Source organism: Aotus nancymaae, unplaced genomic scaffold (genome assembly GCF_030222135.1).
Source record: "Aotus nancymaae isolate 86718 unplaced genomic scaffold, 86718_ANA_hifiasm-v0.15.2.pri h1tg000030l, whole genome shotgun sequence".
Lineage (NCBI taxonomy): Eukaryota > Metazoa > Chordata > Mammalia > Primates > Aotidae > Aotus > Aotus nancymaae.
The window spans coordinates 5,919,229-5,928,857 of NW_026988443.1; the positions used below are offsets into that span (position 1 = coordinate 5,919,229).

The 9,629-nt window shown below is 44.5% G+C and overlaps 1 pseudogene; it reads right to left on the reverse strand.

Moving 5' to 3' along the window:
* Window positions 1–544: 544 nt before the first annotated feature.
* Window positions 545–1,421, reverse strand: LOC105730803 (ras-related protein Rab-31-like; annotated as a pseudogene).
* Window positions 1,422–9,629: the final 8,208 nt, after the last annotated feature.

Consider the following 9,629-nt stretch of genomic DNA (forward strand, 5'->3'; position numbering starts at 1 on the left):
TGGGCCATTGACACTTCTCTGACTTCCTTCAGAAAAGTAATACATAAAGTCTTACTTCCAAAGCTAGGTAAAAAGTAACCTCCTGAATTAAATCTGCCTTTCAGTGAAGGTTGGTTAGGTAACAAAGGCAATGACACTGAAGCAGTTACTGAAATGTGGATAGATAGCACAGGAAATCTGAGTGGAACACCACTGTAGAATCCCATACACATAACAAGGCAGTTAGCTTTTATACAAATCCAAGAATTTAAAAAAGTTTTTAGCAAAAATGCAACTACACTTATTACCTAATAAGTATTCTCTCTCCCATGTGCATTTCACATACTAATGGCCGTTTTGTGGTGGTGGGGTGGGTTTTCCCAGAGTTTTCTAAAATCCTTTCTAGGGACATTTCCTGCCCCATACTGCAGGTTTTCCAGGATGCAAAGGCAGCTCACTCACTCTTCTCAAAGTGAGGTGCCAGGCCACCGAGCATGGGGTCCTTCAGCAGCTCTCAGGGCATGGGCTCTGGCTTCTTCAAGTACCAGGGACAGCTGCCCTTGGGTCAACAACATCTGAGGCTGGCTTGCATGGTTTGCTCCCCAAGTCTCCTCACTCCATTGTTTCCATTTTCATGGGGGTCCAAGGCTGGGATCTGGTGGCTGATACCTTGAAAGAGCTCTTCAATATTAATAGCATTTTTTGCCCTTGCCTCAACCAGTGATGGCACCTATGGATTCATCGTATTCCTCAGCAACCTTCAGGGGAACCTCCCTAATATCTGAGAGATGGCACTTGTTTCAGCGAGAACCATTAGGATGTTTTCCGGACCATGTTCTTTCAGCTCTTCATCCCACTTCTTCAAGGTATGAAATGAATCCTGCTATCAGCTGCAGCCGATCCTTCATAGCACATGAGCCAATGAATGAAACCGTTCCTGGCCAGCAGTGTCCCACATGAGGAACTTGTGAAGGTCATTTCCACTAGGCGCTGTTTTGGTCATAAAAGATGCCTCAGGCTGGGCGCAGTGGTTCACACCTGTAATCCCAGCACTTTGGGAGGCAGAGGCGGGCCGATCACGAGGTCAAGAGATTGAGACCATCCTGGCCAACATGGCGAAACCCTGTCTCTACTAAAAAAATACAAAAATTAGCTGGGCATGGTGGCTCACAGCTGCAGTCCCAGCTACTTGAGAGGCTGAGGCAGGAGAATCACTTGAACCACGGAGCCAGAGGTTGCAGTGAGCTGAGATCGTTTCATTGCACTCCAGCCTGGCGACAGAATGAGACTCTGTCTCAAAAAAAAAAAAAAAAAAAAAAAGCCTCAATGGTAGGGCTGATGTTGTGGTAAAAGTGATCCTGAGCAAATCGACACACAATGCTTGATTTCCCAATGCTTGTGTCCCTGAGAAGGCACGCTTTGTGCTCCCCTATTGCCATCATGTGCTGGCGGTCAGGCCGGCAAGGGCTCAGCAACATCCTCCCGGCCCCATCGGCATCTCCTGCCTGGGCCCCTCGCTGGTGCCACCCAACTTTTCATCTTAAAAGCCCCACTGCAGTTGTTTTTCCCAACTGCTGCATATTTATACCAGGGAAGGACTCTGATAGGGGCTGGTTGAAGCATAGGTCCATTCCTGGGCCAATCCCTCTGCCCCAGGTAATGAGATGCAATGATTGGTTAGGTCTGCATCAGATGCTTATCCACCAAAAGGAGAGGTGCTGGGCAGTCTGAAACCATGGCTGTTATAATCCACTACAGCCCGGATTGCGAGATCATGGGAACTTTCCTCTTTCATAGTTCCATAGGGAGGACATTTGGTTGGTATCAGGAGACTAAAAGGGGAGTAGGGTTTTCTGTGTTTCTCCTTGTTAATTTAGGACTGGGATTTCTTTGGAGGTTGAAAGTCAGCTTAGGTTCTAGGTAGAGACAGCTGATTCAGTGTATGCATCACCTGGCATGTCAGTGAAGCTTTGAGAGTAAACAAAAAGTAAGAAGATTAAAAGAATATGTTTAAAAAAAAAAAAAACTAGGAAAAAGCAGGAGAAAGGAAATAAAAACGTGAAATTTGGAAGTTGAAAAGCACATGGACAAGTGGGAACTGACTTGGTTCTCCCTACCACTGGCTTAGGAGTCAGTTTTCTCTGTCTGCTGGGAAATGCCTACTTTACACTGAAGAACCCCTAAATGGCACAGGAATTAGCACTTTCAGGCACTTCTGGAAGTAGTGGTAAAGGCAAGATTTGAAAAAGCAGAAAATCAGTTGGGTGTGGTGGCTCAGACCTATGTAATTCCAACACTTTGGGAGGCCAAGATGGGTGGATCACCTGAGGTCAGGTGTTCGAGACCAGTCTTGCCAAGATGATGAAACCCCGTCTCTACTAAAAATACAAAAAATTAGCCGGGTGTGTGGTAGATACCTATAATCCCAGCTATTCAGGAGGCTGAGGCAGAAGAATCCATTGAATCCGGGAGGCGGAGGTTGCAGTGAGCTGAGATAGCACCATTGCACTCAAGCCTGGGCCACAAATAGGGAAAATCCGTCAAAAAAAAGAAAGTCTCTGGCTTGGCAGACACCATGGATAGTAGGCCACAGGAGTGGCTCCTAGTTTTCTTCTCTCTCTCCCTTTTCTTTCTTTTTTCATTTTTTTTCCTCTCTCTCTCTCTTTTTTTTTTTTTTTTGAGTCAGGGTCTCGCTCCGTCACCCAGGCTGGAGTGCAGTGGTGCGACCCTCCGCCTCCCGGGTTCAAACTATTCTCGTGTCTCAGCCTCCTGAGTAGCAGGGACTACAGGTGCCCTCCACCACATCCGGCTAATTTTTGTAGAGACGGGGTTTTCGCCGTGTTAGCCAGGCTGGTCTCGAACTCCTGAGCTCAGGTGATCCACCCGCCTTGGTCTCCCGCAGTGCTGGGAGTACAGGCGTGAGCCACCGTGCCCGGCCCCTAGTTTTCTTCTCATGCTCAGCTTCCAGGATGCCGACTGCCAGGGCCGTACTCTATGGGCAGAGGGTTATAGAAAACTTTTTTAGTCTCCCTTCGTAGTCGGTTTCCCCAAAAAAACTGTACAAATACTGGATGTTCTTTAAAGGAATGCCCCATGATTGCCCTCCTGTAAAGCTCACAGTTGCTAAGTATCAGGGGATTGAGCCTCCAATCAGTGTGTTAGTGTCTTGCCCTTTTAAATAGAGCAGATGGCGCAGGATCCCCAGACAGCTGAGGAGAGCCTCTAATATGACTGAGATGAATGCAACCCCTATCTCCTCCGACCGTTTTTCCTCCAGCAGCACGGACCCGGGGTCAGTCTCCGCTGAGGCGGCCAGGCCTGGCTGCGGCTACGGTGACTGAGTAGGGGTGGAACCGGCAGCTGGGTCCTATGCAGATGGCAGGACGCTGGGGCCGGCCGGCCCCGCTGGGAGGGCCCGCTGGCCGCGCAGAGGGTGGCGAGCTGCCCACTCTGAGGTCCTCGGGTCTGAGCTCAGCAGCCCTCGCTCGCGCCCGAGCTGCAGCCGCGATTTGCACGGAGCTCCGCCAGCCAGAGAGTGTCCTCATGAGTGTTTCTCCGGGCGAGGCTTTCAGCATCCCAAGGTTCTCTAGCTGCTCTAGCCCCAGCCCTGTGTTCCCACGTGGGAACGCAGTCTTCACACACGACTGGCGCTAGAGTAACTGGAACTTCAGGATGCCTTCCTCTCTCAGAAAATGTCCTGAAAACTCTGCCAACTCCCACTGACGTGGGACGGGAACGCAGAGCTGGTGACAAGCTGTCATCGATGTTTCTAACACGTGGGCCTTGCACACACCCGCTGAGAACCGTTAGCCAGCTGTCGGCTGTGCGCACGCGCAGTGACGGAGCTGTCAGAGGTGCGCACGCGCAGTGACGAGCTGTCAGAGGTGCGCATGCACGGTTGGGCTTACAGGCTTTGCTTGGCGCGCCTTGGCTGCTTGGCTTCGCTTGTTACTGGCTCTGACTTTGGAAACAGCGGAGTTTCCTGGTTGGAGGTGGTGGCTGACCAGAGTGGTTTGGTCTTATTGGGCCCCTGAGGCTGTGATAGGTGGAATGGTGCTAAGGTGTCTCTAATAAACTCCTCCATGAAAAAGATCTCTGGCTCCCGGGACCAGAAGGGCCAGGGGCCTAGTGGCTTCTTCACCCGCTGGTGGAGGAGCAGCAGGGGTGATGTCGCCGAGTGCAATGAGAGCCCCTTCGCCCAGCGTGGGTACGACATCCGAGGGAAACATCTCGGCAAGCTCCACAGAGCGGCTAGCCGGGGTGACGTCTTCAGGGTGCAGCTCATCCTTACTCGCGGGAACGTTGACTTGGATGAGAGAGACAAGAAGAGGTGACAGGAGCTGGACTGGGGGCAGGGGCTGGGTTGAGGTGGGGTGTGAGAGAAGCGCCCCCTTCCCGGGGGGGTGATGCGGTGCACGGGGAGCGAGCCCTCCTGTCCTCGGGGCCCGTGCTTTTCTGCCTCGGGCAGGCTCCACAGCACCTGGCATAGGGAAACCCTGGAGAGGTAAATTAAGTCTATATAGCACTTTATCTTGAATGGACACATTTCAAAGCATATATTATATATATTTATTTATTTTACTTTAGGTGTATACTACATCCAGTATTTCTCCCCATGTTATCCCTCCCCTCCCTCCCTACCCTCCCCACCTCCCCTCGTCCCTCCCCTAATCCCCACAACTGCCCCAGTGTGTGATGCTCTTCTCCCTGAGTCTATGTGTTCTCATTGTTCAACACCCACCTATGAGTGAGAACATGTGGTGTTTGGTTTTCTGTTTTTGTGTCAGTTTGCTGAGAATGATGGCTTCCAGATTCATCCAAGTCCCTACAAAAGACACAAACTCCTCGTTTTTTATGGCTGCGTAGTATTCCATGGTGTATATGTACCACATTGTCTTTGTCCAGTCTATCATTGATGGGCATTTGGGTTGGTTCCAGGTCTTTGTTATTGTACACAGGGCTGCAATGAACATACATGTGCATGTGTCTTTATAGCAGAACAATTTATAGTTCTTTGGATATATACCCAGTAATGGGATTGCTGGGTCAAATGGAATTTCTATTTCTAGATCCTTGAGAAATTGCCACACTGTCTTCCACAATGGTTGAACTAATTTACACTCCCACCAACTGTGTAGGAGTGTTCCTATTTCTCCACATCCTCTCCAGCATCTGTTGTCTCCAGAATCTGTTGTCTCCAGATTTTTTAATAATCGCCATTCTCACTGGCATGAGATGGTATCTCAATGTGGTTTTGATTTGCATTTCTCTAATGACCAGTGATGATGAGCATTTTTTCATATGTTTCTTGGCCTCATATATGTCTTCTTTTGAAAAATGTCTGTTCATATCTTTTGCCTACTTTTGAATGGGTTTGTTTTTTTCTTGTAAATCTGTTTTAGTTCTTTGGAGATTCTGGATATATGTCCTTTGTCAGCTGGGTAGATTGCAAAAAATTTTTCCCATTCTGTTGGTTGCTGATTCACTCTAATGCCTGTGTCTTTGGCCATGCAGAAGCTCTGGAGTTTAATTGGATCCCATTTGTCTATTTTGGCTTTTGTTGCCAATGCTTTTGGTGTTTTAGTCATGAAGTCCTTGCCTATGCCTACATTCTGAATGGTTTTGCCTAGGTTTTCTTCTAGGGCTTTTATGGTGTTAGGTCTTATGTTTAAGTCTTTAATTCATCCGGAGTTAATTTTAGTGTAAGGTGTCAGGAAGGGGTGCAGTTTCTGCTTTCTGCACATGGCTAGCCAGTTTTCCCAACACCATTTATTAAACATGGAGTCCTTTCCCCATTGCTTGTTTTCGTCAGGTTTGTCAAAGATCAGATGGTTGTAGATGTGTGGTGTTGCTTCCAAGGCCTCTGTTCTGTTCCATTGGTCTATGTCTCTGTTTTGGTACCAGTGCCATGCTGTTTTGATTACTGTAGCCTTGTACTATAGTGTGAAGTCAGGTAGTGTGATGCCTCCAGCTTTGTTCTTTTTGCTTAGAATTGACTTGGCTATGTGGGCTCTCTTTTGGTTCCATATGAAGTTTAAAGTGTTTTTTCCAGTTCTGTGAAGAGGGTCATAGGTAGCTTGCTGGGGATAGCGTTAATCTATAGATCACTTTGGGCAGTATGGCCATTTTCACGATATTAATTCTTCCTAACCATGAGCATGGAATGTTTTTCCAACTGTTTATGTCCTCTCTTATTTCATTGAGCAGTGGTTTGTAGTTCTCCTTGAAGAGGTCCTTTACATCCTTTGTTAGTTGTATTCCTAGGTATTTTATTCTTTGTAGCAATTGTGAAAGGGAGTTCACTCTTGATTTGACTCTCTTTAAGTCTGTTTTTGGTATACAGGAATGCTTGTGATTTCTGCACATTGATTTTGTATCCTGAGACTTTACTGAAGTTGCTTATCAGTTTGAGAAGATTTTGGGCTGAGATGATGGGGTCGTCTAGATATACAATCATGTCGTCTGCAAATAGAGACAGTTTGACTTCCTCCTTTCCTATTTGAATATGCTTTGTTTTCCTGATTGCTCTGGCTAGAACTTCCAATTCTATATTTGATTAGGAGTGGTGAGAGAGGGCATCCTTGTCTAGTGGCTGATTTCAAAGGGAATTCTTCCAGCTTTTGCCCATTCAGTATGATATTGGCTGTAGGTTTATCATAAATGGCTTTTTATCATTTTATGATACGTTCCATTGATACCTAGTTTATTGAGAGTTTTTAGCGCTATTGAATTTTGTCAAAGGCCTTCTCTGCCTCTATTGAGATAATCATGTGCTTTTTGTCTTTTGTTCTGTTTATGTGATGGATTACGTTTATGGATTTGTGTTATGTTGAACCAGCCTTGCATCCCCAGGATGAAGCCCGCTTGATCGTGATGGATAAGCTTTTTGATGTGCTGTTGCAATCGGTTTGGCAGTATTATATTGATGACTTTTGCATTGATTTTCATCATGGATATTTTCCTGAAGTTTTCTTTTTTAGTTGAGTGTCTGCCTGGTTTTGGTATCAGGATGATGTTGGTCTCATAAAATGAGTTAGGGAGGATTCCCTCCTTTTGTATTGTTTGACACAGTTTTAGAAGGGATTTACAGTTTTACAGCTCCTCTTTGTACGTCTGGTAGAATTCGGCTGTGAACCCATCTGGACCTGGACATTTTTGGTTGGCAGGCTATTGATTGCTGCCTCTACTTCAGCCCTTGTTATTGGTCTGTTCAGGGTTTCAACTTCCTCCTGGTTTAGTCTTGGTAGAGTACAGGTGTCCAGGAATTTAACCATTTCTTCCTGGTGTACTGGTTTATATGCAAAGAGTTGTTTGTAGTACTCTCTGATGGTAGTTTGTATTTCTGTGGGATCAGTGGTGATGTCCCCTTTACCTTTTTTTATTGCATCTATTTGAGTATTCTCTCTTTTCTTTTTTATTAATCTGGCTAGTGGTCTGTCTATTTTGTTGATCTTTTCAAAAAAACAACCTCCTGGATTTATTGATTTTTTGAAGCATTTTTTGTCTCTATCTCCTTCAGTTTGGCTCTGATCTTAGTTATTTCTTGTCTTCTGCTAGCTTTTGAGTTTTTTGATCTTCCTCCTCTAGCTCTTTCAATTTTGACTATTGGGTATCAATTTTAGATCTTTCTTCTCTTCTCATGCAGGCATTTATTGCTATAAATTTTCCTCCAGTCTCTGCTTTAAATGTGTTCCAGAGATTCCGGTACATTGTGTCTTCATTCTCATTTGTTTCAAAAAACATCTTTATTTCTGCCTTCCTTTCATTGTTTATCCAGTCATCATTCATGAGCAGGTTGTTCAGTTTCCATGTAGTTGTGCAGTTTTGAGTGAGTTTCTTAATCCTGAGTTCTATTTTGATTGCACTGTGGTCTGAGAGACTATTTGTTATGATTTCCATTCTTTTGCATTTGCTGATGAGTGATTTACTTCTAATTATGTGGTCAATTTTAGAGTAAGTGCAATGTGGTGCTGAGAAGAATGTATGTTCTGTGGATTTGGGGTGGAGAGTTCTGTAGATGTCTATTAGGTCTGCTTGGTCTAGATCTACATTCAAGTTCTGAATATCCTTGTTAACTTTCTGTCTCATTGATCTGTCTAATATTGACAGTGGAGTGTTGAAGTCTCCCACCATTATTGTGTGGTAGTCTAAGTCTCTTCATAGGATGTTAAGAACTTGCTTTATGTATATGGGTGCTCCTGTATTGGGTGCATATATATTTAAGATAGTTAGCTCTTCTTGTTGTATTGATCCTTTTACCATTATATAATGTCCTTCTTTGTCTCTTTTGATCTTTGTTGGTTTAAAGTCTACTTTATCAGAGACTAGGATTACAACCCCTGCTTTTTTTGCTCTCCATTTGCTTGATAAATCTTCTTTCATCCCTTTATTTTGAGTCTATGTAAGTCTTTGCACACTAGATGGGTCTCCTGAATACAGCACACTGATGGGTCTTGACTTTTTATCCAATTTGCCAGTCTGTGTCTTTTGATTGGGGCTTTTAGCCCATTTACATTCAAGATTAATATTGTTATGTGTGAATTTGATCCTGCCAATTTGAAACTAGCTGGTTGTTTTGCCTGTTAGTTGATGCAGTTTCTTCATTGTGTCAATGGTCTTGACCATTTGGTACATTTTTGCAGTGGCTGGTACTGGTTAATCCTTTGTTTACTGCTTCCTTCAGAAGCTCTCGTAAGGCAGGCCTGGTGGTGATGAAATCTCTCAGCAATTGCTTGTCTGTAAAGGATTTTATTTCTCCTTCACTTATGAAGCTTAGTTTGACTGGATATGAAATTCTGGGTTGAAAGTTCTTTTCTTTAAGGATGTTGAATATTGGCCCCCACTCTCTTCTGGCTTGTAGTGTTTCTGCTGAGAGACCCACTGTGAGTCTGATCGGCTTCCCTTTGTGGGTAACCCGACCTTTCTCTCTGGCTTCCCTTAGCATTTTTTCCTTCATTTCAACCCTGGTAAATCTGATGATTATGTGCCTTAGGGTTGTTCTTCATGAGGAATATGTTTGTGGTGTTCTCTGTATTCCTTGGATTTGAGTGTTGGCCTGTCTTACTAGGTTGGAGAAGTTCTCCTGGATAGTATCCTGAAGAGTGTCTTCCAGCTTGGATTCATTCTCCCCATCACATTCAAGTATGCAGGTCAAATGTAGATTATGACTTTTCACATAATCCCATAATTCTTGGAGTCTTTGTTCATTTCAGAGTGACAAAGGCTTAAAGAAGTGATCTTCTCAGTGGTTCTTTCCATGGGAGGTAAAATGGTAGGTAAATTTGAACCTTATTTGTGTCATACATAGGGCAGAGAAATTCACTAGAACTAAGTAAATTTAACTAGCCTCTTCCTTAGAAGAGGATTAGTAACAGTGATTACATTTTAATATTTCTCTTGAGCTCCTCTCTGTTGGCTGGAATGTGATTTGCTGAATCTTTGACTTGCTGAAAGTGATTTGCAAGAATCTTTGTTTCTGGTCTATTTTCTATGTTTTGCTATAAAACATAGTATGGTGCCCATAGACCTAGCTTCTTTGTGATAAAGCATTTTATTCTAAACTAAATAATTTTGACTGAAGAGTTGGAGAAGTTATGTTGTATGATAACAAAATAAGTACAGTTGTCTCCCTTTATCCATGGGGAATATGT